A 27740-nucleotide genomic window follows, 5' to 3' on the forward strand; every position below is an offset into this window, starting at 1 on the left:
TTTCAAATCAAACTTGCTGAAAGTGTTGCCCTGCCTTGCAATCTCCACTCCCCGCCACACCCCATTTCCATTCATTTTTCCACGCAGTGCAATTTGGGATCAGCTCATATCTCTTTAATTGAAACTGCTCCGAGAGAGGTCACCCAAGATCCCCTAATTGCCATAGTTATGGTCTGAATTAAAATAGGCAAAAGCTGTCAGCAAGGGCCCTGTCATTACACAGCTGAATGGGAGCTCACCATTGGAATAAGTTAACAGGATGTGCACAGCAGGAGGTCTGCTAAGGGGTAGACCTGGTCCCAACCTGGAGACCTCTCCATCTCTCTGCTTTGGGTTTATGGCTTAGAGAGAACATTGTGTCTAAATGCAAAACAGCATGTCAAGTGCAGCTGTGGCAGCTCCCAAGAGCAAGCCCCTTGCAAGGCCAGCCATGTACAGAACCTAATGACAGCCCACATTCCCCCTGTGGTTCTCTTGCTATTAATCTAGCAACCCCCAACCAGCTTTTGAAGTTCTGGAACTTCATGGCTTGGACCACATGACCATGGCACGCTCCTGCCACCTGGTGACAGCAAACTGAATGTGCAGCAATGCTAAGGAAGGAACTCTGAAGGCACTCCTAAGGTCACCTCCTTGGGCCAATTTTAGACTGGATTGTTTGCTCTGTGAGTATAATAGGGTCATTGAGTTTTCCACTGCGTTTAGAATATTGTGTCTGCATGAACGAACTATTCAATGAATTTTTGTAAAATTTAAATCTTTCATTCAACAAACATTTATTGATAAAGTAGGAGAAGGGTGATACAAAGGGAAGACGTTATTCCTGCCTACAAGAAGTTGCAGAAGCAGATAAAACAGGTATTTGTAAAATGAAGACTCATGTTCTAAGTATCAATGAGAGGACAGAGAAAGGAGTGACTCATTCTGTCTGGGGTGAGGGCGTAGGAAAAGGTAACATTTAAAAAGGCACTCCAACACCTTCTTGCAAGATAGGTAAGAACTTGCTAATTAGAAAAGGGAACAGGTACTCTAGGCAGAGGATACACAGTACAAAGACAGAGAGTTATGAAAAGGCAGGCTGTGTCCTTGGGATGATCGAATAACCTTTGCAGTGGCACTGTATAAAGATGGATTGCTAGGGAGAGTCTGGGGCAGGGACATATGCTAAAAGGCTTTCATAGTAACCTGGAGAAGGGTCATGGGCTAAGGATGGGGGGGGGGATGACATCAAGGGTTGTTTGGAAAGTGGGTTGAAGAGGATGCTGTGCATAGTGATGTGTAGGAGGGGAGAAGGGAGTCAGGAATGGCTCTGAGGGTTTTCACATGAACCACGGGGCAGGGAGGGCAGTGTCAGTGGTAATATAATTACCTGAGATAATGAATTTATGAAGAGAAGCTATGGTATGTGTGTGGGAATGGGGGGATAGGGTGAGATTATATACATTCAATTGTGGATGTGTCCCATCTAAGGGTCTTTCAAAGGGGGATGTACCATGGACTGCATCAAAGACAATAGGTCTCCAGCTCAGAAGATAGGTGGGTGCTGGGGACAGACCTGGAGTTGGTAAGATATTGGGCCCCAGCACCACTGTTTAAGGGGCTCTCAAAATCCTATGTTGCTTCCTCTCAGTCCTGTGCTCTGATTTTCAAACCAAGAGACCAATCTGATAAATATACTCTTGCTTAGCAGGCTAGTGGAAAAAAGAATAATCTTTGTTCCTGGCTCACCAGGTGACATGTAGCTGTTCACGGTGTATCCTAAGGTGAATCAGAGAAGTAGGGCCTTTCAGGGTTTGTTAGCTGATAGCTCCTCTGCTTATGCATGAGACTAGAACCGGAGGGAGGCACTGAGAGAGGAAAATAGAGGAGAAAATGGACCCACATCCTCTCAGCCTGATGACACGAGGAAGAAACAGAAGAGAAGCAAGGAGACCCAGCAACTGGAGACGAGGGAAGAAGACAGAAATGGTCAGCAAAGAGTAACAAAGAAAGGGCAGAGGAAAAGATGCTCCCCTCCTCCTCCTCCCACGATTAAGTGTCCATGTGCTGAAAATAAGAAAGGTCTTCTTTGCTTTCCAATTATCTGTGCCTCAAGTTTTGCACCTCTTCCAACCTGAAAAATATAATTGCTGAAGTGTCAAGTTTACCGATCGCATTGTGGCTTTAAATAAGCTGCACCCAACTGTTATTTCAAATACACAGCCCAGAGAGCTAGGACCTGGTGGGGGGGAAAGTCACCAGAACATAATCAGCCCTCGACTCGCTTTTCTTAGAAAATTGGAACCAAGTGTGTCGGTCTGGGCATTAAGAGGAAGTAACAATAAGACACATTTTATTCATTCATTAGATAGTGGTCACATTGACACTGCTGAGCTTTTTATTGAGTCGCTGAAGGACAGAAGGGCATGTCTCCTGTCTGCAAAGGGCTTGCAATAATTAAGGCTGCCAGTTACATCATGCCTACTAGAGCCAGGCGGAGGTAGTCTAAACACTTCATGTTTATAAGCTCATCTAATCCTCACAATAACCAAACTAAAGACACTTTTATTACTTCCCTTTTGCAAATGAGTAAACTGAGGCATGGAGAGGTTAGATGACTTGCTTGCCCAAAGTCACAGTTTATTTCAGAGCCCATGCAGATCTACAAGAGACATTTCCGTGTCAAGGAAGAACCAAGACAAATGGTCTCAGTGTCTTTGAAGAATCCCCAGAGGGAGAAATCTCTATAGGCTGGAGGGGTCCGAAGGTTTCAGGGAAGCAGTAAGACTTGATGTGCTGGAGGCTAATTCCAGCAGGGTCATAATAAATGCCAGGAGAAGTCCTCAAAAGGTTGAATGGACTCTTTCAGCAGGGCTGAAAATCTGCATGTTATTACCTGCTGCTGGAACAATGGAAGGCAGTTCCCCCAACCTGATTGTCCTTTACTGTTTACCAAACCTTACCTTTGATATGTATATCTGCTTTGCTATAGGGCAAAATGTGGGAATAAAAAGTCCTGGGCCTGGAGATTTGGGGAGTTTAGTTACTAAAGCTAAGCCTCCCCTGGCTTCCCCCAAATGCCTCCCAAATTTATACTTCATGTCTAATCTGTTTATTAATTTACATTGCAGTCCCTTCTCTAGATTCCTGAACCCTAGTAGATGCGGTAAGACCCCGGAGTTGATGGAAGGGTAGAATTTTGGGGAAAGACACCTTGAGCAGCACAGACTATAGGGGCACAAAACAGTGGCAGATTAGTGAGGGGGCCGCCGGTCTGCAGCAGGAAGCTTCTGGCAGGGAATCACAGGGAAAGCTGCTGTGACAGAAGCGAAGTTGTGATGAGACTGTGGTACTGGAATTTCTTTTGAGAAGTTTTAAATGTGAAATGAGCTCTTCGTTCCCGGCTCAGTGCACCTTAATGTAGTGCACAGGAGCCAGTATTCTGAGTGCATTCCCTCATCAGGCTCCATTAACTCATTAAACTTAACATTTCACTTTTGTCTCTGTTCCTTCGTTCTTCTTAACAAGTCCTGGCACCTCAGATGCTGACCTTTTAAAAACATTTTCTTATGTTGATTGTCAGTGCCCTTGAAGATACAGCTCAAAGCACCTCCAGGAAGCTTTCACTAATGCCCAGGCAGGGCTGTCTCTCCTCTGTGCATCAGGCTCCATGCACATAACCCCTGCATCACACGGAATCATCATCTATGCACACATCTGGTTCACTTTCACAAGACCCCAGGTTCTTTAAAAGGTGAAACTGTTTACTTTGCACAGTGCCTGGCACATAGTAGACCTAGTAAGTGTCTGCTGAATGGATGGATGAAGGAATGGATGAGTGACCACTATGATATTGAAGAGTCTAAAGGATTCTCTTGTCCAAACCTTTATTTCTTTTATGAACTCTCTGTATACAACCAAAGCAGCTCCTTAGCCCTTAGTTGCCATTACACTGGCCTCTTTATTTATTGCCTTCACAACACTCATCACAACCTATAATTATTTGATGTGCCTGTTCACTCTCTTAGGATAATCAGCTCCATGAGTGCTGATGGAGATTCGGGGAGTTTAGTTACTAAAGCTAAGCCTCCCAAAATGCCTCCCAAATTTATATTTCATGTCTAATCTCTTTATTAATTTACATCGCAGCCCCTTCTCTAGATTTCTGAACCCTAGTAGATGAGGTAAGAACCCAGCATGGATGAAAGGGTAGAATTTTGGGGAAAGACACTTTGAGTAGTACAGACTTGCTCACCGTTGCATCTACAGCTCCTTACACAGTGCATGGTTAGTAGTGAACGCTCTGCACACATTAGTTGAATAAAAGAATGAATATCACATCTCCAGTCAACTGTTCAGATTCTTTTTGGATCCCTCAAGTGAAGGGCAACTCGTTCTTTTAGACAACTCTAATTTTCAGGAAAATTTTATGTCTATTAAAATGAAAACTACTTCCTTAAGATCCCTACAGAACAATCCTAACTCTCTTACTAAGAAGCAGACTTCGGTGGTTTTTAAATATCTACAGATTCTTTGAGACTCCTCTCTTCAAAAGATAGAGCTTACTAGTAATACCCGCCACCCCCCCCCCCCCCCCCCCTTAAGGGTGAGCAGGACTCGGTGGCGAGCTTCTAATGACTAGAAAAATAGAGAAGTTATGGTGTGGCTTCATGGATGGGGTCATGAAAGGCACTGTGGCTCCTTCCTTTCTTAGATAGCTCGCTCTGGGGGATGTTAGCTGCCATGGCATGAGGACATTCATGCCACCCAAAGGAGAGAACTTTGTAAAAGGACTGCAGACCTACTGACATTCTGCTGTAACCTTATGAGAGACCCCAAGATAGAATCACCCAGCTCAGTTACTTCTGAATTTCTGTCCTACAGAAGCTTTATATAAATAATCAGTGATGTTTTGAGCCAATAAGTTTTTATTTAATTTGTTACACAGCAATAAATAACTAATGCATAGCCCTTTAAGTACTGGCTGAGAATGACCATGTTGCTCTATTTTCTTCTCTTTTCCAACTTAGACATGGTCTCTGGGTCCCTCATCTTTCTGTTCTCTCTCCCAATGGCATGTTGCACCTTGTCATCAACCCTGAAAAAAGATGGCACCCAGAACTCCAAACAGAATTTAAGGTATGGCTGTGTTATCCCAGAAGAGAGAAGCCCTATCTGAACATGGCCACACCATGCTGTCAATTGACATTGACTTCTTTCCTAATTTTATTATGAACATTTTCAAACACAGAAAAGTTGAAAGAATTTTACAATTAGCACCCAAATATCCCCTACCCTGATTTCACAAAGAACATTTTACTAGCCTTTCTTTATCACAAATCTACCTACCACTCTACCATTCCATTAGTCCTTCTTTTTTGTTTAGTGCATTTCAAAATAAGTTGGAATCATCCCCATTGACCTTTCTGCCAAAATCATCAAGTCCTTTCCTTACTTGCTCCCTCCCCCAACCTTATTTTTTCCACATCTTATGCTTGGTCCTGAAATACAGGGTTTATTTACCTTTACTAGCATGGAAAATCAGAATGGCATGAGGGGGATAGAAAAGATTTTGAAGATAAAGAGAACTGGGTATGATCTAGTTCTTTCACTTCCAGCTATGTGACATTAGGCAAGTGACTCAACCTCTTGGAATCTTGGTTGTTGTTTGTTTTTATCTGTAAAATGAGGATGATAAGAAGACCTACAATGCAGAGCTATTTAGAGGGCAAGGAATTATGCATGGGAAGCATTGAGCATACCATCTGGCATGTAGTGGATGTTCAATAGACGATAGTTAATATTATTTGCTTCACTGTTCCAGCCCATCTAGATAATTTTGGATTTTGAATCTGTCATTCCAGATTTACATCATCTTCAAGGTCTGCTAGATACTCATCCCAGAAACTGAAGTGGAGCTTGACTGGGACAAGGACTGAATTTCCTGTCAGTTATAAATATTGTTATTGTTCATGTCTGACATTAATTAAAATAATACAATGTAATGCTAATACTTTTTGCTTATAGAGCTGACATGAACTATTCATCAACAGTCTTTTGAATCCTTTAACCATTGATAAATCTACCTTACTCTGCTGTCATGCTGTCTACATTTCTCCATCTTATCTATAAGGACATTACAAGTGGCTTTGTTAAGTGCCTTGCTGATGATAAATGCGTTTACTACATCTTCCATATTTTCTTTTTCTGACAGCCTAATAACATTTTCATTAAAGAAAAGTAGGTTTATCTGCTGGAAAGTTTCTTTGAAAATTCGTAGACATTCCTAGTGAGCAACTCTCTTTAAAAAAAAAATTACACATGCTTATAAGCTGTTTCTTGGAAAATCTGTTGTTAGGGAAACTGCTAGGTGTGTAGTCAGTACCCATGCTCTCCTTCTTTACTAATAAATCTCTGGTCTTCTTGAGGGAGGAGAGCAATGAGCCCAGCTAAAAAACTATATTCCCCGTTATATTTCAGACACTAGTGGACCATCTGACACATTCTGACCAATGAGATATATAAAGAAGTTGTTCAGGGAATCAAATAATTTCTTTAAAGTCTTTACCTTCCTCTCCTCAGCACATACTCAGCTTTTATATGACTCTGCTTTCTGAGGAGGATGGGGTAAAAAATCAGGAGTGATAGCAAATAGAACCACAAATTTTCTGTATTCCGGGAAGACAACATCGGGTCATTAGAAAGTGTTCACCTCTTTATGGCTGAAAATCTTCCCTGAGAAGCCCTCTGTTACTGTCTGGAATTAGGATTCAGCCTGGGTCTCCTGGCATGCATGCCGGAGAGAGAAGGGGCCAGTCTCAGCTGTCCAAACAGAGGGGAATTGAATGCTTTTGTCCATATGAGATCACTGAGCTCCATGGTGATTTTCAACTCTCACCCAGGGGTGGCACAAAGGCTCTCTCCCTTCCTTTTTCTTCCCTTCAACTCTTCTGTTTGTTCTGGGAGAAGAAGGGGTCTGTGGTAGGTAGGCTACAGGTTTGGGACTGGATCTTAAAGAAAGGAAGGGGACTTTACTATTATGCATGCTGGGTCCCACCCTCATAGCAAGTGCTACAGTGTACTATCAGAGTTTGGGCACATTACTAAAACACCAGTTGGACTCGGTGAAAAATCAGGAGTTTTAACACAATTTTTTGGCCTGAGTTACCTCTAATAAATCTCACTTCACAGGGTCAAACAAATAGAGGTTCCTGGATCAAAATGCATAGTTCTGTCAGGTCATTGGCTAATTCATTTGTATTGAGCTCTCCTGATGGGAGCTCCGTTTCCCATGCCTCAGAGATATTTTCCCCCATGTCACTGATCTTTTGCTGTGTGTATAACAAACCACTGCATAATATGGCCGTCTGCAACAACAACCATTTCAATTACTCATGCTCCTATGGAAAAGCAAATTAGTAAAGATGACTCGTGCAGCTCAAGTCATCTGGCGGCAACATTCTGTGACCGATGGTCTGAAATGGCTTCACTCACGTGGTGCTGGCTGTGGGCTGGGCCACGTGTCTCCAGAAGGCCCTCCTGGGCCTCTTCACTTGGTTCCAAACGCAGCAAGAGAGAGGACAAGTGCCAACGTGCAAGCTCACGCCTCCACTGGCCTCATGTTTGTTAAGGCCTCTTGGTGTAAGCAAGTCCTGCAGAGGCAGTGGGGAGGGTGTAAAACGAGAGGGGAGGCAGGGAAGCGATTCCCTGGGGCCGCTCCTGTCATGATCTACCTGTCCCTTCCTCCTGGACACCTATCTTTCACTTCTCACTGAGTCTCCCAGAAGGAGACTATGGTTCAATGGATACAAACCTCAGTTACAAAGCTCAGTTTGGCTGAAGCCAGTGCAATTTCTATTGTGAGCCCCTCACCCCATTCCTTGCTGGATGGTAGCAATTCAAATTTAAATTTTAGTTGCCCCCCCTTCTCCACTTCCTGGAAGTTCTATCCAAGTTCCCAGGTCAGCAAGTGCTATCTGCTCTGGGTTATCTTCCATGAAAGTCTTTGTGGGATGTGCTGGCTCTCCAAGGCGTGCGGGGAGGGGTGTGGCGCTTCCATGCTCCCCAGACAGGCCACTCCCAGCACCTTCCCATGTTCAGCAACCCAGAAGCTCTCTGAATCCAGTCCTCTTGGGGTGTTATGAAGGCTTCATTACATAAGCATAACTGATTAAATTATTGACCATTGGCGGCTCAACTCAATCTCCAGCCCCTCTCTCCTTCCTGGAGGTCAGTGGTGAAAGTTCAAAGCCTCTAATCACAGGGTTGGTTCCACTGACAACCAGTCCCCATCTTTAGGTGCTTTCCAAAGTCGCTCCCTTAACATAACAATACACCTTTATCACTCCCAATACTTGGGGAATTCCAAGGGTTTGGGGAGCTGTGAGCCAGGACATGTGGCCAAAGACCCAAATATGCATATGCAGTGTGGGGCAAAAGTAGGTTTACAGTTGTGAGTATGCGAAACGTAGAGTTTATTCTTGTATTATTATTTACTTAATTATTGTATTATTTTCCATACAAACAACTGTAAACCTACCTTTGCCCCACCCTGTATATAAGAAGTGTATTTTTGTCATCTGAGTGACCAGTTATATATTTATTGTAAGTCACAATATTGCAGGATGCAATCCAGGAGGGACAGAAACTGTGAGTTACGTTGATTTGTGGGACGCCCTGCCCAGTAAGTGCTCAGCCTCGCCTTGGGACATGGAAGCAGCACAGCAGCTCCAATGGGAGCTGTGCTCTTGCTGTGGAGAAGACTTAGCCCACGGTGCTCCTCTCATCTCTGGGAACATCAGCAGCCACACCCGTGATGGTGTGGATCTCACTCTGAACCCATCCTCCACTCAGAACCCACACCAGCGCCCACGGCTCCCACAGAGCCACCCCTCCCCTCTTTGTTAAGAAGCACTAACAGCATTTCCATTCCGCACATCTTTCTTTTCCAAAGTGTCCTGACAGCTTTACTACTGTGGCTGCTTTATGGGGCAGTGGAAGAGTGAGGGCAGGGAAAAATCAATAGCAGGCAATGGAGGGTGCGGGAGAATACTTAGTGCCCATGCTCCCTGACCCCCTACGTGCTCCCTGCCCTGGCACCACTCAGAGCTAACAGTCCTCAGTTTTAAAACTGTGCTGCCCAGGACCCGGAAGACACCAAGAGTGGAGGTGACCAGACCCAGGGAGGCTATTGGAAAAGGTCATGACCACAGATTCATTTGCTCAGGACCTCCAGCTGCTGGGAAGGAGGTGGGATCCAGCTGGGGTGATGAAGAGTCTTTGGAATTAAATGGTTGACAGAGTGCTGTGGCCCCTCCTTTCAGATCAACCCTGAGAATGGAGAAGGACATTAAGGAGAAACCTGGAGGCAGGAGCGATGGGGCAACAGGTCGGCAAGAAGAGATGAAGAGATATGAATTGTTGACTTAAAAAAAAGTCTAAATCTGTAAGAATTTTTATGAGTTTATTTGAGCCACACGGATGGCAATTACCGGGAAGCAAAATCTCAGCAGAGTGAGGAAAGCACCCGAGAATGGCAGTTTTGCTTCTTATTTTATACATTTGAATCAAAAGAGGTTACATGAAATTTATTGGTAGGTTACGGAGGCAGGAGAAAGCAAAGTGGAGAAATCTCAGAGATTGGATTGTGGACAAAATATTGCATCCACCTAAGTAAAAGAAGTACTAGTATGTGTCTATCGTTTTACTTTTTATCCAGTTCTAGAGGTTTCCCTGTTTTATTTTTTCCCACCTCCCTAACCTATCAACAATGGATTTCATATAACCCACTTATGTCTCCTTTTTCTTTATTGTAATGTATAAAACAAGGTGCAAAACTGCCGTTCTCCAGAGCATTATTTCCATCTGTTGAGATTCTGCTTCCTGGCAATTGTTGACAGTTTGGCCCAAATGAACTCATAAAAATTCTTCATGGGTTTGAATGTTTCCTACGTTGACATTACAAAAAGTAAAATGAAGAGAAATCCATCTTTTACAGAGGTGAGTAAAAATAGTTAACAATTATTTACAGCATATAAAGGTGGTCTGGGGGAGAACACCTGCTTTGGTGGGAGATTGTGCCCTGAGGTGTCTGGAAAGGGGGGATTACTCTGACATTCTCAATGGATGTTATCTGTTATCTTAGATTCAAAAAGACAACAGATAGGCTCAGTTAAGGCAAAGATTGGCCTTTGTCAAGGAAGATACAGGCCTAGGACGTGACTACTGGCCATGACTCAATTCTAAATAGGACGTTTCCTTTCAGGCCATCTTGTGCAGTTACTTCAGGTCTCTGAGTTTGTAAGGCCCACCATGCAGGCCTCCCCTGGGCTTGTCAGGTTTAGTATGTGGCCCCTTTTCATCCACAGAATCATTATGACAAAATCAAGATGTTCAGCCGAAACCGGTTTGGCTCAGTGGATAGAACGTCGGCCTACGGTCTGAAAGGTCCCAGGTTCGATTCCGGTCAAGGGCATGTACCTGGGTTGCGGGCACATCCCCAGTGGGAGATGTGCAGGAGGCAGCTGGTCGATGTCTCTCTCTCATCGATGTTTATAACTCTCTATCTCTCTCCCTTCCTCTCTGTAAAAAATCAATAAAATATATTTTTAAAAAAAATCAAGATGTTCAACCACAGAGAGCTACGAGGTCCATTAATAAGGAAGCCGGTGGTCATCACTTTGCAATATATAAGTATATCAAGTCGACACGTTGAACACCTCAAATGTACACAATGTTATGTCGATTACACCTCAGTAACGTTGAAAAATATAATCTTCAAAAAATATAGCTCAATTTTTTCTTTTTTAAAGGAACACTTTATAGAAAGAATGATACTTTCCTGGTTGGGGTTTTAATCCCATGTGTGATTACTACTGGGACATTACATTCTAAATGTTGGAGGAAAATAATATCAGGAAAAAAATATGTATCCACTTACTGAGATGTTTTACAGGACTGAGTGGTGTGCTTACAGTTGTCATGTCTAGATTTACAACTTCAAGTCTGAGGTTTTAAATATTCTAGAGCTTAGAAAACCTAATTGGATCCAAACTGGTCACTGATACCATGACATCTTGCTTATAGATATCGCTTATTGATATCCCATTGCTCTTAGTACAAATCTGTCACCTTTTGTGAAAATTCATCACTGTGATGTCAATATTCTTTTTTTCCCTTTTTACTCTACCTAACTGTATATAAGCCGGCTGTTATGGGCTCATCAGTTCCTCACTAAATAAACAAATTCTTTAGTTTTCCCAATATATATATATTTTAAATGAGAAAACTGGAGTTTCTTCATGCTGTCTGCTCACATCAGGAAGGGACTATACTTTTCACCTAAGTAGCATCCTTGTGGACAAACAAGCCTGTGGCTCCTCCTGAGCCCCCAGACACAGTGTCCTGGGGGCTGGGGGGATGCTGTGAGCCTGAAGCAGAGCTGCTCTCTCCCAGCTAGCCCCAGGGGGATCAGAGCCAACTGACAGCTGGTCGGGGAAGAATAAATAGCAACATGCAATCCCTTCTTAAGTAGAATTCCCATGGGAAGAAAGCAATTTCCATCATGGCACTATGATAAATTCCCAAGTGCCCTACATGTCACTGTGTGTTAAATGACTAAATGACTGTTAATAGAACTGCCCCTTTGGGCTATTACCACCTAGAGCAAACTCCTGCCAAAAGGGTGGTGCCAACTGACACTGTCACTGTAAATGACAACCTGCTTCCCTGGGGACTTGAGTTTTCTCATTTAAAAATGTTTGCCTAATTTAACGGCATTTGCATTTCTTTAATTACTAGAGGAGTTAAATGCTCTTTTTCCAGATTTGTGCTCTCTTTTGTGTGACTATAACCTGATTATGAAAATGGGGGAGACACCAATTAGAAGAATGGAGAGAAAGAAGGGTGAGAAAGAGACAAAAATGAGAGAAAAAGATGGAAAAACTCCTCCCTTAACTTTAAGTAAGCTGGAGTAGTACAAAATGCATGGGACTGAAATGAGCCCCACCACCTCACCCTTCTCTCTGGTTTGAAACATAACACTACCCTTAATAGTTATGTAACTCTGGGCAGTCACTGAATTTCATCTATAAAATGGAGATGTTAGTAGTTCCTGATTCATAGGACTATTATACAGATTAAATGAACGAATGTATGAAAAGTACCTATTTTAGTGCTTGATATGTAATTATTATAATAAAAATAATAATTATTATAAATACACAATATTGCTACCAGTATGATGTATAATCCTATCTAATAAAGAAGGAATATGCTAACTCCCCCTCATGCCATTGCAAAGGTGGTGGCGCCCACAGCCAATAAGGAGGGAATATGCTAATTGATTGCCCCACCCTCAAAGATGGTGGCGCCCACAGCCAATAAGGAGGGAATATGCTAATTGATTGCCACACCCTCAAAGATGGTGGAGCCCACAGCCATAAGATGGCAGAGCCTAGTCACCTCAGCCCCGCTGGGGCAGCAGGGCCCAGCTGCTCCATGTGCCTGCCTCCAGAGACCCCCAGTCCCCTAAGCCCCCCAGCTGCCCAGGCTAGCCCAGGGTGCAGGCAAGCCTCAGATGGCAGCTGCCCAGCCAACGCCCGAAGCACAGGCAAGCCTTGGATGTTGGCTGCCCAGCTGCTGCTCAGGGCCACCCAAGGCTAAGGTAACCAGGGCCGGCCAAGGCTTGAGCTGCCAGCAGTGGCAGTAGCAGAGGTATGATGGGGCATCACCTTAACCCTCCAGCCCCTGAGGGCTCCCAGACTGTGAAAGGGGGCAGACTGGGCTGAGGGACCCCCCTCCAGTGCATGAATTTTTATGCACTGGGCCTCTAGTTATATAATAATGTATTTATTTTATTTTATTTATTTTATTTTTTTTAAATATATTTTATTGAATTTTTACAGAGAGGAAGGGAGAGAGATAGAGAGTCAGAAACATCGATGAGAAAGAAACATCGATCAGCTGTCCCCCGCACATCTCCTACTGGGGATGTGCGCGAAACCCAGGTACATGCCCTTGACCGGAATTGAACCTGGGACCCTTCAGTCCGCAGGCCGACGCTCTATCCACTGAGCCAAACGGGTTTCGGCTATAATAATGTATTTAGAATTGCTCTTGTTATAATTACTATTACTTTTATTTGTTTGTTTCTTTGTTAATCCTCACCTGAGAATATTTTTCTATTAATTTTTAGGGAGAGTGGAAGAGAGGGGGAAAGACAGAAAGAAACATCGATGTCAGAGAAACACATCCATTGATTGCCTCCTGCATGCCCTGACCAGGGCCCAGGCCAGGGAGGAGCCCGCAACCAAGGTACGTGCCCTTGACTGGAATCAAACCTGGGATCTTTTGGTCTGTAGGCCGATGCTCTATCCACTGAGCCAAACCTACTAGGGCTATAATTATTATTACCCAAGCACTAACCTAGGTAGTTCCCAAAGGTACCTATTATATATGTTTAGAATAATAAAGAAGCAGGATAGTGAGCAGAGTGTCTAAAACTAGACGTGCCTGGAGATGAGTCCTAGATCTGCTGTATACTACCCATGTTATTTAAACATTCAGAGATTCAGTGTTCTCATTTATTTAAAAGTCAGAATTAAAAATAGCTGGCTAGCAGAATGTATGTAAAATTCAATAGTAAAGACAAAAGCCCTTAGCACAGTGCCTGGCAAGTAGGAGCTGAAATAGTAGCAGCTCTAATAGCAACTAATATTCAGTGAGTGTTCTTGTGTCAGGCTGTGTGCTAAACACTGAGTATGACTCATTTTCCTCAGTACAAAATCTTGTGAAGTAGGTGTTATACTCATTTTATAGATGAGGCAACTGAAGCTTAGATAGGACTACATGACTTACACTAGGTCACATCCCTTGCAAATGACCATTAGTATTTGAACCCCAAACTCTTCAACTGTTGGCACATACTAACTTTCAGTAAACTTCTTTTTCATCTTCCCTTTTAAAAATCACTGCAATGTTTTATTCCATTTTTACTTTTCCCACTTGTTACATAGAATGACTGTTGGCTATGTCTGTCTGTCTTCTTCTCTAGACTGAGATCCTGAAGCTTACTCTTGTCTCTCTTCCCATAGTCCTCTCCCGCATTCCCTGCCACACTGCCCCCAGTGCTCACCTGCAAGCCATGGTACAACTTGTTGACTGCACATGCCTTTCCCAGCCCACCGCGTATCCACAACCAATCCCATCTGCAGTAGCACTTAGTCAGGTTGCAGCCCCAGATTCTGAGTCTCAGCATCCACCTCCCATGGCTGCTCCTTGGACTCTGAGGTGTCCCCTGCTAACAGTGTCTGCCTCCTTCCCTATCTTCTGCTTGCCTTTCTGGTGCTTTCTCTGCACACCCCCTCCTGCTTCCAGGATAGAGGGGAAGAGATGGCTCAATGCTCTAATACATTACTTTCACCCCTCTTGCTCTTGATGCCCCTTCCTGTGCCTGTAGCCAGAGCTGCAATCCTAACCCCAATAATATGCTAGTTAAGATGAATTATCCAAGACTAGCATCTCAAGCTCATGAAGTGAATACCCTACAAGTCCTTCAGAGGTAGCCTGACACAGAAGTGGGAAGCAAGCTAGGAAGATGGCATTCACTTTGACTCTAATTCTATTGATTGACATTTTGTATTTCAGACTCAATGGTTACATAGCCTTTGTACTTTAAATGGAATTCATCTCAGCAGCACTTGTTGGGTACCAGCTTTGTGCCCAGTCTGTGCAGGGCACTAGGACAACAGTGATTAAAAAGAGCCAGTCCCTGATCTTAGGGAGCTCTCATCCATCTGGTCCATATTCAGATTGATTGAAGTTCACTGTGGTGTTAATCTTCTTCTTATACATAATTATATTTTGCATGTAGGTTTTTATTTTTTAAAATACACCTGAGAGCCATGCCATCTGTGTGGATTACCTTTCACAGCACTAAGCTCAGTGCTATGGGCCCAAAGGCAATTAATATAAGCTCTTTGATGATATTGAACTTCCTGGAAGCTTCAGAAATTTTCTTTCAATCATCGTAGTTAGTGTCTTAATGTGATAATAGGGTGATTGATTTTTATGTAAGTCCTAATCACCCATCAGATGTTCAACCTGAATTTCAATTCCAGCTCCAACCACCATATGACCTTAGGCAGGTTGCTTAAACTTCCTGAACTCAGTTTCCTCATCTGTTAAAGTAGGAATAATAAAACCTACCACACAGGTTTTGAGGTGATAATTAAATTAAGTAGAATTCCAAACAAAAGGTTATATACACCCTTAACATTCTATTCAGTTAGAATTTTTCCCATTTTTTTCAGCATGTACCATGGTCCGATTCTGTGCTATGTCACCTTGGGGATACTAAGAGAATGACACCTGGTCCCTGTTATCCTGCAAATCAACAAGCTGGTGGGGAGAGACAGATGTAAGCAAGTAGTTATGATACATACAGAACTCTAAGAGAAGCTCTTTAGGGACAGTAGGGAGAGAGGCGATAAATATTTATTAAGTGTCAACTGTGAGGGACCCACAGGAGAGTCACTAGGCTGTGTATTTGTATGTGTGCATCCATAAACTCATCCTCATTTTGGACTTTGCCTTCTCCATGGTTGGGCTCCCTGGATGTCTGATTTTCCTGTAACAAGTAAGTACAAGGAAGCTAATCTTGATTCTCCTTCACTCCGGAGCAACCACATCTCCAAGAACAGCCAGGAATGCTGATGACCACTTAAGACATTCTGAAACCATCAGTCAAATCTGGGCTGGATAAATATGCAAAGAAGTGCTCCCTGTTTGACCATTCCCCTGAATGCCTTCCCAGCTCTGCTGTCTCCTGCTGCCCAGTAACCCGTTGCCGTGGGAGACAAGTGTACTTAGTGTGACAAGTCACACTGCACCCTCAGCCTCCCCAACCCCATGTCAGGCTGACCCAAAGGCAATGGCAACCTCCCCCCGCCCGCCCCGAATTATCAAGAACAGAATACATCTATGTTTAAATGCATCACACATTTCTATGGGATCTTCCCTTGCATAACCATGTTGCCTTCTCCCCTCCCTGCAGGAGGCTGCAGAGGAATGGATAGATCTTGCCTGGCTGACACCTCTGTGAATGCCTGGATTGAATCCTTTGCTGCTCCCCCCACCTCTTGGGTGTCAGGTTCTAAACCCACCTCAAGTCTTGGACGGGCCCCTTTCTTGTTGAGACAAGAGACACTTATAGAATACAATCGCCATCCTGCATTAGGCTCCCCAGCAGTGCTGAAGATGGAAGGAGGAGAGATCAGCGGAAGCCAGCTTTTAAGACGTCCGTTGTTAATATCAATGAATTAGAATTCAGGTAAAAGGAGAAACCGGGGCATAGATTCTCTGCAGTTCAGCCCGACGTTTTCCCTTTTCCAGCAGAGACAAATTGCAGCACTTGACAGCCTTTATATATCACATGCCCTCGTAATGTTTTGCCTGTAGAGTTTATAATAGATAATAATAACAGCGAATATTTACTGAGCACTAACTACACGTCTAGCACCTGATATATGTTTACTTCATTTAATGCTTCTAGCAACGCTATGATGTAGGTACTTGGACCAATCCCTCTTTACCCATTAGGCATCGGAGGCATAGAAAGGGTGGTTCTTTGGCCCAACGTCATGTAGTGAGCGCAGGAGACAGCACCCAAACCCAGGATGTCTAACTTTGGGTGACACACTCTTAACTCTTGTGCTCTTCTGTTGCTAGAGAAGCAGCCTGGGAGAGTGATAAAGCGAGAACATCATCCAGCTTTGCCACTGAGCAGCTCCATGACTTTGGGCAGGTCACTTAGGTTCTCTAAAATGAGGACAAAAATAGTACCTACCTCATAGGGTGACAGTAGTAGACAAGGATTTAGCCTACATAGACATTTAGTACCATCCTTGGCGCAGAATAAGGATTCAATACACGTTACTTATATTGATAAACAGTAAGTCCCTCTAAGTTAGGGGACTTATCTTTGTTCTCTTTGAATTTTCACCCCCAACACATAACACAGTGTAAAGCACATAATAGAAATGGATTCATTATTACCGGAACAAATTAGGAGATTAAGTATCCTAGAAGATAGTTATAATTAAGCCTTATTTTTATAAGTGCTTTCTTATTTACTAAGTGCTGTCATTTAATTTAATTTGGTATAAGGTTTATATTTGAGTTGACCCAGCAACTCAACTCCTAGGTATGTGCTCAAGAGAAGTGAAAACACACACAAACTTACATGTGATCGTTCCTAGCAGCATTATTCATAATAGCCAAAAAGGAGAAACAACCCAACTCTCCACCAATGGGTAAATGAATTAGCAAAATGTGGTATACCCATACAATGGAATATCATTCAGGCATAAAAAGGAATGAAGTACTGATACATGCTACAGCATGGATGAACCCTGAAAACATTATGCTCAGTGAAAGAAGCCAGACACAAAGACCACATATTATATGATTCCATTTATATGAAATGGCTAGACTAGGCAAATTTAAAGACAGAAAGTAGATTCATCGTTGCCTAGGGCTAGGAGGATAAGGGTGTTAGAGTGGTGGTGATAACTGAAAGGTACAGGGTTTCTTTAGGGGATAATAGAAATGTTCTAAAATTGATTATGATGATGGTTGCACAACTCTAAATATACTAAAAATCATTGAATTGTATGGGTGAATTGTATAGTATGTGAATTCTATGTCAATAAACAAAGCTGTTACCCTTTTCCCCGCCCTAAAGTCAATAAATTAATAAATCTCCAAGTCAGAAACTCAGCGCCAGTGAATTTGGTGATTTTGCCAGATTCCCCATTCTGCCCCCGTCACCGATTCAGGCATCCTCAGCCACCTGCACCACACACATCCTCACCAGGGCTGACCCAGGGGAGTGAGTAGCCTGTCACTGCTGGAGGTGAGATGGGAAAAACTTAATTAATGATTACTCTCATATTCCAGTCAGGCTGCCCCTCAAATGTTTCTCTGTAACCTTGCCTCCTGTCTAAATCTGCCCGGTGAGATGAAAGCTGGCGGGCTGGTCAATCCTGTGCAGAAATGTGAGCTGGAAAAGGAAACTTGCACCAACAGCCTAATCTCTCTCAGAATTAAAAGCAAGTTCCAAAGCTGGAAATCAAAGCTAGGAAAGTCTAAATATCAAGTCTATTAATCATTTGCAAGTCACTTCTCTCTTCATGCTCTTGTCTGAGAAACAAATAAAAGCCCGATGTTCTGGCAGTCTCGCTGCATCCTTTGTTTTAATGATGTCTTTCGAAACCTAAGCAAATTGCTGATGGAAAGGGGAGAAGTCAGATTCTAATTAAGCTGCCCCAGTTTGAAAAGGTGGAGAAGATTGCCAAAAGGATTCCAAAATCAATAGGTATTTAAAAGCAAAAACAGGGGAGCAATGATGCTTGGAATGCATGAGAGTGGCTATGAAGGTATGTAATTATGACAGGCACGAAAATGATTGTATCACTTGGAAATCTTTGTTGCTCTACTTTTCACCAACGATGCTATATATAGACACACTCACGAGGAAAATTCCTTAGGCAGAAGGCAAAGAAGAAAAATTATACGTTTCCTGTCCCTGATTAACTGTTGGTACTGTTCATTCGAGCTCAAATATTTATTCAGGTAGTGACAGTGAGAAGATTCACAGGTGACTTGTTGGTTTCACTAAATGATGAGTGCTGACCTCTACGGAGTGCTCTCGGCTCCTCCCATGTTTTATTCCATTTAATCCTGCAGTTACCCTATGAGGTGGGTACTACTACTACTTGTTGTTGTTGTTGTTGTTATATTTTGCAGATGAAAGTAAAGGACAGTGAAGTTAAGTAGTTTGCCTAGTATAAATGATAAAGCTGAGATTTAAACCCTGTCTGATTCATGTTGTCAATCACTATCATATTCTGCCTCTCTAGCAAACTGGCAGTTCTTAATTTTACTCTTGATGCTTCTACCATTAAGAGTTGAACATGTTAGAATATTGGAAAGAAATATTATTATACACAATAATACAGTTTTTATTTAATACATAGTATAGTTTTCTTTACTTATTGCGTGTATGTTGGGTACCGTCTGTATCTGAGGTGATGTCCTTAGCCAGCCCTCTCTGTGGTGATATGCCTCAGGGACTTTGCACATGCTGTTCCTTTGCCTGGCATGCCCTGCCCTCCTCCTCCTCCACACTATCTAGCTAACACCTCATCAACCTCCAGATAGCAACTTAAAATGTCCTTTTTCCAGACAAGCTTGACTTGACCCCCCCCCTTGCTTCACCCTGCTGTTATATATTCTCTTATCCTCCTACACTTTTCCTTTGTAGCACTTTCCAAAATAGTAATCGAATGTATAATTAGTTGTTAAATGTCTGTCTTGGCAAAATGCAAGTTCTAAGAGGGCAGAATTGGTGCCTCTCATGTTCATTATTGTTTCTCCTGCACTTAGCAGAGAATCTGCTGTGCTTAATGTCTGAGTAGCAAATGAATAAGTGAACAAGTGGGACATTAATGGCGCCCTGTGTTGCTTACATTTTAGTAGTGTCATATGCACTTACCTACAAGGGGGGAAGACTGGGGTTAGTAGGAAAAGACACTTGTCACAAAAGAGACTTATCAAGGCCATAACATTGGAGGATGAGCCGACATTTCAGATGGGAAAAAACAAAAGCAAAACACCGAGCCAGGCAAGCACAGCCCACGGAGTGAATTGCTGTGGGGTAGTATACTTATTTAGAAAATAAAGTAAGAGAAGAGTACAACAAATGTTGTTTTCCTTCCGTTTGAAAGCATTTTGGTGTAGACTGTCTTTGGGGGCTGAAAGACAAATGGAATTGCTTAGCTTAAAGACAGCTGTCTTCACGTATTGATAGAAATTACAAAAACCAAGATACAAAATATAACTTGTACCTTTGACCCACGTGCCATTCCTCAAGGAAAAGGAAAGGAAAAGAGCCACACATTTCTGAGAATAGATGGGGAAAATGTCTCCTTTGTTTCTCTGCCTCACTCTATTTTTCTATTCCCAGTGAGGAGAATGAGTTTGCGGAATTTCTCAGCCAAGTCCTGAAGAGTCTCTTAAAAACCAGTCAGTCACTTTTTAAGTTCAAAATCAATAAAAGAAACCACACAAAGATCAATAAACTTGACTCCATAAAAATTAACGCCTTCTCAATGTCAAAAACGCCCACACAACCTAAATCAAAGGCAAACAATACACCGAGAAAAACATTCACCACCACTGTGATGGCAAAATCCAGTTCAGTTCAGTTCAACACACACACCAGCTGTAGATTCTTGTGTAACTAGAACTGTCGGGTACAGGTGTTCCAGAGCTCTGCTGAGAGGGCAGGACATACAGTATAAACTGGCTGACCCCATGTAGTAAGAGCACAAGCAGCTCTGAGAAAAGAGGAAGGGAGGGCGCCTAGCATAACCTGAGCTTCAGAGAGGCCTTGGACGAATAACAATTGAGGAGAACTTATCCGAGGTACCAAGTGGGAGAGGAGGGGGGTATTTAAAACATGAGACAAATGAATGAAGGCAAGGAGATGTGAATGTGCTTGCACATTCTTCAGGGTTCTGGAATAAAGCTCAATGTTGAGAGTGACGGAGATGAGGCTGGACAGATAAAACAGGATTACTTTATCAAAGCTTTTACTGACAGAGCCACTGAAGCGTGTAACAAGGTCCTGGAGAGGGTGACTTTGCAAGGCAGGGAAGGAGTGAGGACTGGGCAGGGTTTATGGCACAATAGCTTTAGACTGGTGAGTACTGTGAGGTTAGGATTTTCAAGTGAGTTTTGATGAGCAAACTCTTAGTGTTGATCATTTAACTGTTTAGCTGATTCACAGCCTCACCTTGCAGGAATTGTTATTTCCTGAAGTGAGCAACTAAATTATGTTTGCTTGACCCCAGTATGGATTCTCATGGACACAAGAATGTGTGCCTGGTCCCAGAATTTCCTGGGGCAGGAAATTATGTTGGTTTCAGTACCCAAGAAACATACCCAAGACTGTGTTGCTTCAGCGCCCTACTCTCAAACAACCCTGCCTTCTTTATGATGATTCTGGCTTGAATAAATCAGATTTTTTAAAATGCATTTGGGAAATGATCCTGAGCTGCCTCACTGGTGGAATAAATGGATTCTAGAGTTAGGTCAACAGCTATGGACCTGGTAGGGGAGGGGTACAGTTTTACACGCAGGGAGTTGAAGAAGAGGAGTAACTACAGGTTCAGGAGGAGTGCTGACCTCAAGATGAAGGGAGTCACCTGGAACCTTAGGGAGGCAGAGTGGGATCCTCTGGGAATGGATTCACCACTATCAAACATTTTCTTCTCCTTTACTGAGATAACTTTTGTACATCCCAGCATGGAGCTCTGAGAGCAAGGTACTGGGAATTAGACTGCTTGAATAGTAAAGGGAAACACCAGTCTTTGCAACACGATCTATCCACTGAGGCCAGTGTGGGTAGTGGCATCACAGAGAGGAAGGAAGGGCCCTGAAGCAGCAGTAGAGATGGGAGAGGCAGGAGGGCTGCACCTGGTGCAAAGAGCTGACACATGGAGGCCAAGAACAAGCTCCCCCACCCCTCAATTATGTTAGAGGAAGGCTGCCCTGGAAGAAGGCAAGCTGACACTTGGGTTGCCTTTGTATCACTGGAAAAATCACCAACTTGAAAACCAAAGAGAGACCTTAAAAAAAGAGTTATTCTAATGCATATATTTTATGCAGGGAGGCAGAAAGAACTAGATTAAAATGAGCAAGAATAGCCTACAAGATTCTTAATTGATAAGGGAAGAAGAATTCATTTAATTGGTGGCTGTCTTGAATAATATGCTTTGGAAACTGTATAATCGAAAGTAACACACAGAGTAAGAAAAATAACCAATAAGTAGTCAAGAAAAGTTCCATAAATTAAATGATAGTTGGAAAGGATAGAGTCATGTTAACTCATTACCATATTTTAATTTCATAGTAATTAAAATTATAATGTAGCATGTATTACCACTTAATTGATCTGCCAACATCAAGTATTTGCAAGTTTCCTTTTGTTCTCCGAAGTCATAAACTATTCTTCACTGCATAATTTCGGAGGTAATTTTAAACCATAAATATTTCACTTTATTAAAATTCTCAGGAAATTAGAGCCTCAATAGCTACTTATTTATATCTGCTTTGGCAAGCAGCCAGAAAATTCCTTTTCTTATATTTTGAATTCTGCAAAAATTAAAGGGCTAAAGGATATTATCTGTTCATCTTCACACTTCCTTTTATGACAGTTTTACAGTTTAATCGAGATATCCGAGGGTGACTAGCTAAGTCATATCTCTTCAAAACTGGGTACTTTTTTTTTTATAGGAAGCCTCCCCTTGTTGAGAATGAACACCCATCCCACTGTCAACCTTGTACCTTTACAGCACCTGGCCGGCCAGCCCGGGACAGAGTTGTCCCCTGTTGATGACAATCTCCAGAGACCTGGCAATATTCTGGGACTTCACTCCATTTAGATACCCCTACCTCCTCTGCACCGGTTGGATGAGATGGCGTCCTTGTGCTGACCCTTTGCTGTAGCTGTCCTGACCCCTCAGAGTTCAGTCACCTCCAGCCTGATTTAGCTCATCCCTCATCGGTGCATCTGTGCCAAGCCACCCTGGTTCTGATGGAGTAAATAGGACACATATGTCACTGTGGAGCCTCATTAGTCTCTGTAGATAAAAATAAATTTGGAAAATTGCAAAACCTCCCAGAGATCATACCTTCCTAATGACTCCTGCCTCCTTTGACACCCCATTGAACTGATTAATGGTCATTCAAATTGACCACCTGGCATAGATCACTGTCAAAATCAAAGAGGACACACTTTCAAGTTAAGTGTTATCTTTTGTGTTGTGGATTCCTGATGTGTGTGCATGTGTGTGTGCATGCAGACTTATGACAATTACAAACAGATGCACTATCTGAATTCTAAAATTTATTGGTGGCTCCTATTCGACATTTATGTTCTCCAGCACATTATCCTCAGGATAATGTAACATTAGTCATGATCATTAGTTATTATAGTCAGCAAAATGGTTAGACTAAAGTTGGCCAAATAGTTAAGCCAACTGGAAATGGAGACATACCTAGTAGAGAACTCTGACATGAACTACAGGGAGGATTAAAAATAAAAATAGGAGGCAACAGAAGCAGCTTGTTTCACAACCTCGTTATAAGCTATAAACAAACAAATCTACTTCCAATGCTGTCTCAGTAGGGGTTTGATCACTCCCTAACATTTTAAAAATCTGGCTCTGATAGGGTTTATAAGTGAGCACACATAAAACTCAGACATGAGAACGCCATCCATGGTCATATAGCACAGTCATCAAATATTCGATCACAAGAAACTGATATCTATTGAAAATGACACAGATCCAAAAGGAGAGCTTATTGGAAGCAGACAGGGGCTAGCGCCCAGGTCCCGAGGGCAGAAAATGTAGCCAGAGGGTCAATATAAAGAAAAGTCAGGACCTGAGTTTAAGGGCTGCACAATCCCTCAACTCTTCCCTGTGTACTCCAGTTCTGATGGGCCCATGAGCAGAGCCCAAGCTCCTGCTCCACCTGACTTCCAAGTTCCAGCATCTCAGAGAGACTAACTCATTCTCCAGGAGTCTCTGAGTTTAAGTTCGAGTTAGTAAGCAAAGGAGAATTGAATTGGTCTCTGGCCAGCCAACGGACTGAAAGGCCAAATGTCTCAGAACTTTGGATGGGACAATTTATGTAGAGTAACATCTCAGCAACATTGATCAATGCCTCTGTAACACGCAAGACCTCTGGTCAAAAGGCTCTAGGTGACATCCCACTTTTGGCACTTAATGGGGAAAGAGTACTGGGGGCTGTATGAAGAGGTTCAGCTATTTCACAGAGGGCCACCAGGAGGCATATTTCATGAGAAGACATGGGAGAGTATGTGGTGGGCCTGGGATTAGAAAATCTGAAAACTGTAGGGAGCAATTTTAGCTTTGGGATGAGGGTACATTTTGAAGTGCAAGGACTGATGTGGGACTCTGAAAAATGGCAAGTGACCAGGGTAAGTTCAAAGGTAGGAGGACAGACATTGGGAGAGGAATAGGGAATCATTTAAAGGGTTGATTACATCATCATCTCAGCAAGAGACACACATCTTCTCATTTAATCTTTACAACAAAACTCCCATGCAGTTGGAGGTGGCACAGTGTGATGATTGGACACCAGCCTCCAGAGTTCAAATGCCTGGGATTAAATTCCAGCCCTGTCACTGGAGTCTTGGACTAGTTATTTTTGTTATCACGTTTAAATTCCTCATCTGCAAAATCCCAGCAAAAGTGATCTCCAGTTCAACTGCCTACTCTGTGGTTAAACAGGATTGGGAAGGGACGAGGAGGTGAAAGAAAACCAGCTAACTTTTGCTGAGTAGTCTAGTAGAAGCCAAAGCTATACATGTTTTCATATGTTGGTAAATTCTAAGACCTTCAGATAAACTATGAGAGATTAGCTGGGCCTCTCTACCTCCACTCCCCGCCCAATTCTTCCACTTATTTCTATTGTTTACTCTGTAGCTCATGTGAATATTCTAGTAACATAGATCTGATCATGCCTCTGCTTGGTAGGTTTGATGGATCCTCATCATCTACAAGATCAAATCCCCACATTTTGGTTAGGCACACGTGGTCCTTCCCAGCAGCCCAAGCCTGCACTTCTAGCCCTATATTATGCTCCTTCCCCCTCCACCCTATATCTCTACCAGCCATCCCAATGTGTTTTTCTCAATGACATTGCTTTCATATCTCTATTTTTACACATACAATTTTCTTTGCCTTAATTGTCTCCTGTCTTTCTGTTTCCTTCTGCTTTTCTCTCTTTTGTCAAAAGATTACCAGTTATGCAAAATTTATGTCATATATCCATGAATTCTTCAGGCTGTTAATTGCTCCCTCCTAAAACATCAAATATACCTCTATTGTAACACATATAATAGTATTATAATTCATTATATTCATTCTTTAGCTTGGCTATCTCTGATGAGTATATGATGATCAGAGGGTAGGCCTTGAGTCTTCTTCATCCCTATTTCTTCAGGGCTTAGCACAGTGCCTGGTCTAGGGAAGACTTCTAATAAACACTTGTTGAATATGACAATGGAGTTTTCACACTCCATTGGTCTTCACTGGCATTTTGCAAGGATTTTATTCCACCCCCTCTAGTAGATTCTTGTTAATGTTTAAACACAGAAAAAGAAAATATGGAATATTGTCGCCGTGGAAACAAACTTGGAAAAATGACTTTCTTTTCTCCTTTATATGAATGTGGGAGTCATATCTCATGGCTAAGCTGAATAGGAATGCTTGCACAATGGCATTGAAAGTGTCGAGCTTGTTCCCGAAGGCACTCTGTGGCAGTCAGCTATGCGGATCGTGCAAGGCGCTCCATGTGCCACTCTAGCATATAATCTTTCTCACTCTGATGCACAGTCACTGGGTTAAATATTATATTCAGTGCATCCTACAATGAAATTATTGCATTTCAGTTTGGGGATTTAAAATGCTTTAAAATCACACAGTATAACAATTTTTCAAGAGGAAAAATAAACACCCATTATTTTAAAAAGTTCCTTTCAAAACCTTCTATTCTTTTATGTATTTGGGATCAGCCCACATGGAAAGGCTCTCTTAAGACTCTATAGAAATATTTTTCCTTCCCTCTCATGAACTCCTACAAAAAGGTACTAAAAAGTAATAACAAAATACTTTGTATTTGGTGATATTTCTCTTTGTGGAATGATTGTCTAACCATCGTCTAATACACACCATCTCACCTTTTCTCCTGACTTTACTGGAAGGAACATGTGGAAATTGTATTACTTTTTTCGCCTTAAAGAACCCAAAGACCATTTTTTGTGTATTAAAACCTCCATGCTCCATTCACTGAGCCAAACCAACTAGGGCGCTTTTCTCCATCTTTTGTCATTGCTTGGCTAAGGCCACCGAACTCACTTGGGCTCCTGCAGCAGATTCTGGGTGGATGAAGACGTCCTACCTTCACAGCAGAATTCTGTCTCTAAAATGCACACCACCTCACCTTTAAACCCTTTCCTGGGCCTCCTATTCCCCTCTGAATAAAGTCTAAGCTCCTTATGATCCTTTAATCCTGTCTCTGGTTGTGCTCCAGTCTCTTCTTTTTCTATTCCCCCCTCACATCCCACACTCCAGCTATACCGGGCATCTTTAATTCCTCAAACAACACACTGTTCCTCTTGCCTTCAGGTCTTCGCACTTGCTCAGATGTTGTTGACAGGGTCAGGCTTGGAGGCTATTGAAATACAAATAGAGAAAGTCCTAGAATTTCTCCTCTGAATTCCTTTTTTATAATGAAGTACTTTTATTCACCTCTCCCTTGAATTCCAGAACCTTATTTCCAACTATCCTCCAGTTCATCCTTCGTTGGGTTGTTTAAAAGACATTTCAGAATTATGCCCCAAACCAATCTCTTCTGTCAATGTATCCAATGTATCCTACTAATCTTCTTAACATGTATGGCCACTTCCACATTAGATATTTTACTTATTTATTTTGTGTATTATCTGTCTCCCCCACTGGAAGGTAAGCTCCAACAGATAGAATAACTTTTTCTTTTTCACTCAATGATAAATTCCCAGAATCTAGTATGGTTCCTGACTGTTATGGACTGAATGTCTGTGTCCATCCCCCAGTGTTGAAACCCTACCCCCACAATGTGATGTTATTAGGAGGCAGGGACTTTGGGATGTAATTAGGATTAGATGAGGTCACAAGGGTGGGGTTCTCATGAATGGGATCAGTGCCTTTGTAAGAGTCACAGGAGAGCTTTCTTCCTCTGCTCTGTTTTCTGCCATGTGAGGACGCAGAGATACTGTTCTGCCACCCTGATCTCACTGTTAGCCTCCAGAATGGTGATAAATAAATTTCTGTTGTGTATCAGCCACAAAGTTTATAGCAGTATCTTGTTATAGCAACTGGAACAGACTAAGACACTGACACATAAAGGACCGTTGAGAAGTGTTTGTTGAATGAATAAATAACCCTAGAGCCACAAAATGAAGATAGACTGAAACTTACCCAGTATTTCCCAGACCTGGTCAGCCATGGTGCAGTAGAAAGACCATAGGTTTTGTCAGGCAGAACTGTATAGTTGTGTGACCTAGGGTAACTCATTTAATCTCTTTGAGACACTTTTCTCATTTGGTATAATGAAGATGAGATAGCTTATAAGATTGTTGTGGGCTATTTGCTATAATTGGCTGTAACTACACCATGGTTGTTCCTCAATAAATATTATTCTTTTTTCCCAACTCCTGGCTTGACAAAGACTACTGGAAGCCCTAAAGACTGGGTAAGGTTAGCAAGCCTTATCCAAAGCAGATCTCAGATGAAGCAATTCAGGAATTAATCAGACTGTGTTCTATGGGGAGCTTATTTTATTAAAAGTGCTATAGCTCTTACTGGGAGGAACAGAGTTTAATGTGAAGGTCAATTGAAAAGCATATTCTTGTAAATAGTTGCTCAAGGCATGGTCTCCTTGAGGGGAATTGGGGGCTTGCCACCTTATTTCTCCCAACTCACTGTGAAGTGTTTATTTGAGGCCCTGTTTATTGCGCTTGCCCTCTTGCATAATGCCTAATAGCTGTGCATTTATTTATAAAATTATTTTTGCTGCAGTGTGGCCAACAGTCTGTCAAGGAGGTTGGGAAGGGAGTTGACACCAAA

This window comes from Myotis yumanensis, unplaced genomic scaffold, assembly GCF_028538775.1.
Source record: "Myotis yumanensis isolate MYYU_CA2020_CCGP unplaced genomic scaffold, mMyoYum1.0.hap1 SCAF_10, whole genome shotgun sequence".
In the NCBI taxonomy this organism is placed as follows: domain Eukaryota; kingdom Metazoa; phylum Chordata; class Mammalia; order Chiroptera; family Vespertilionidae; genus Myotis; species Myotis yumanensis.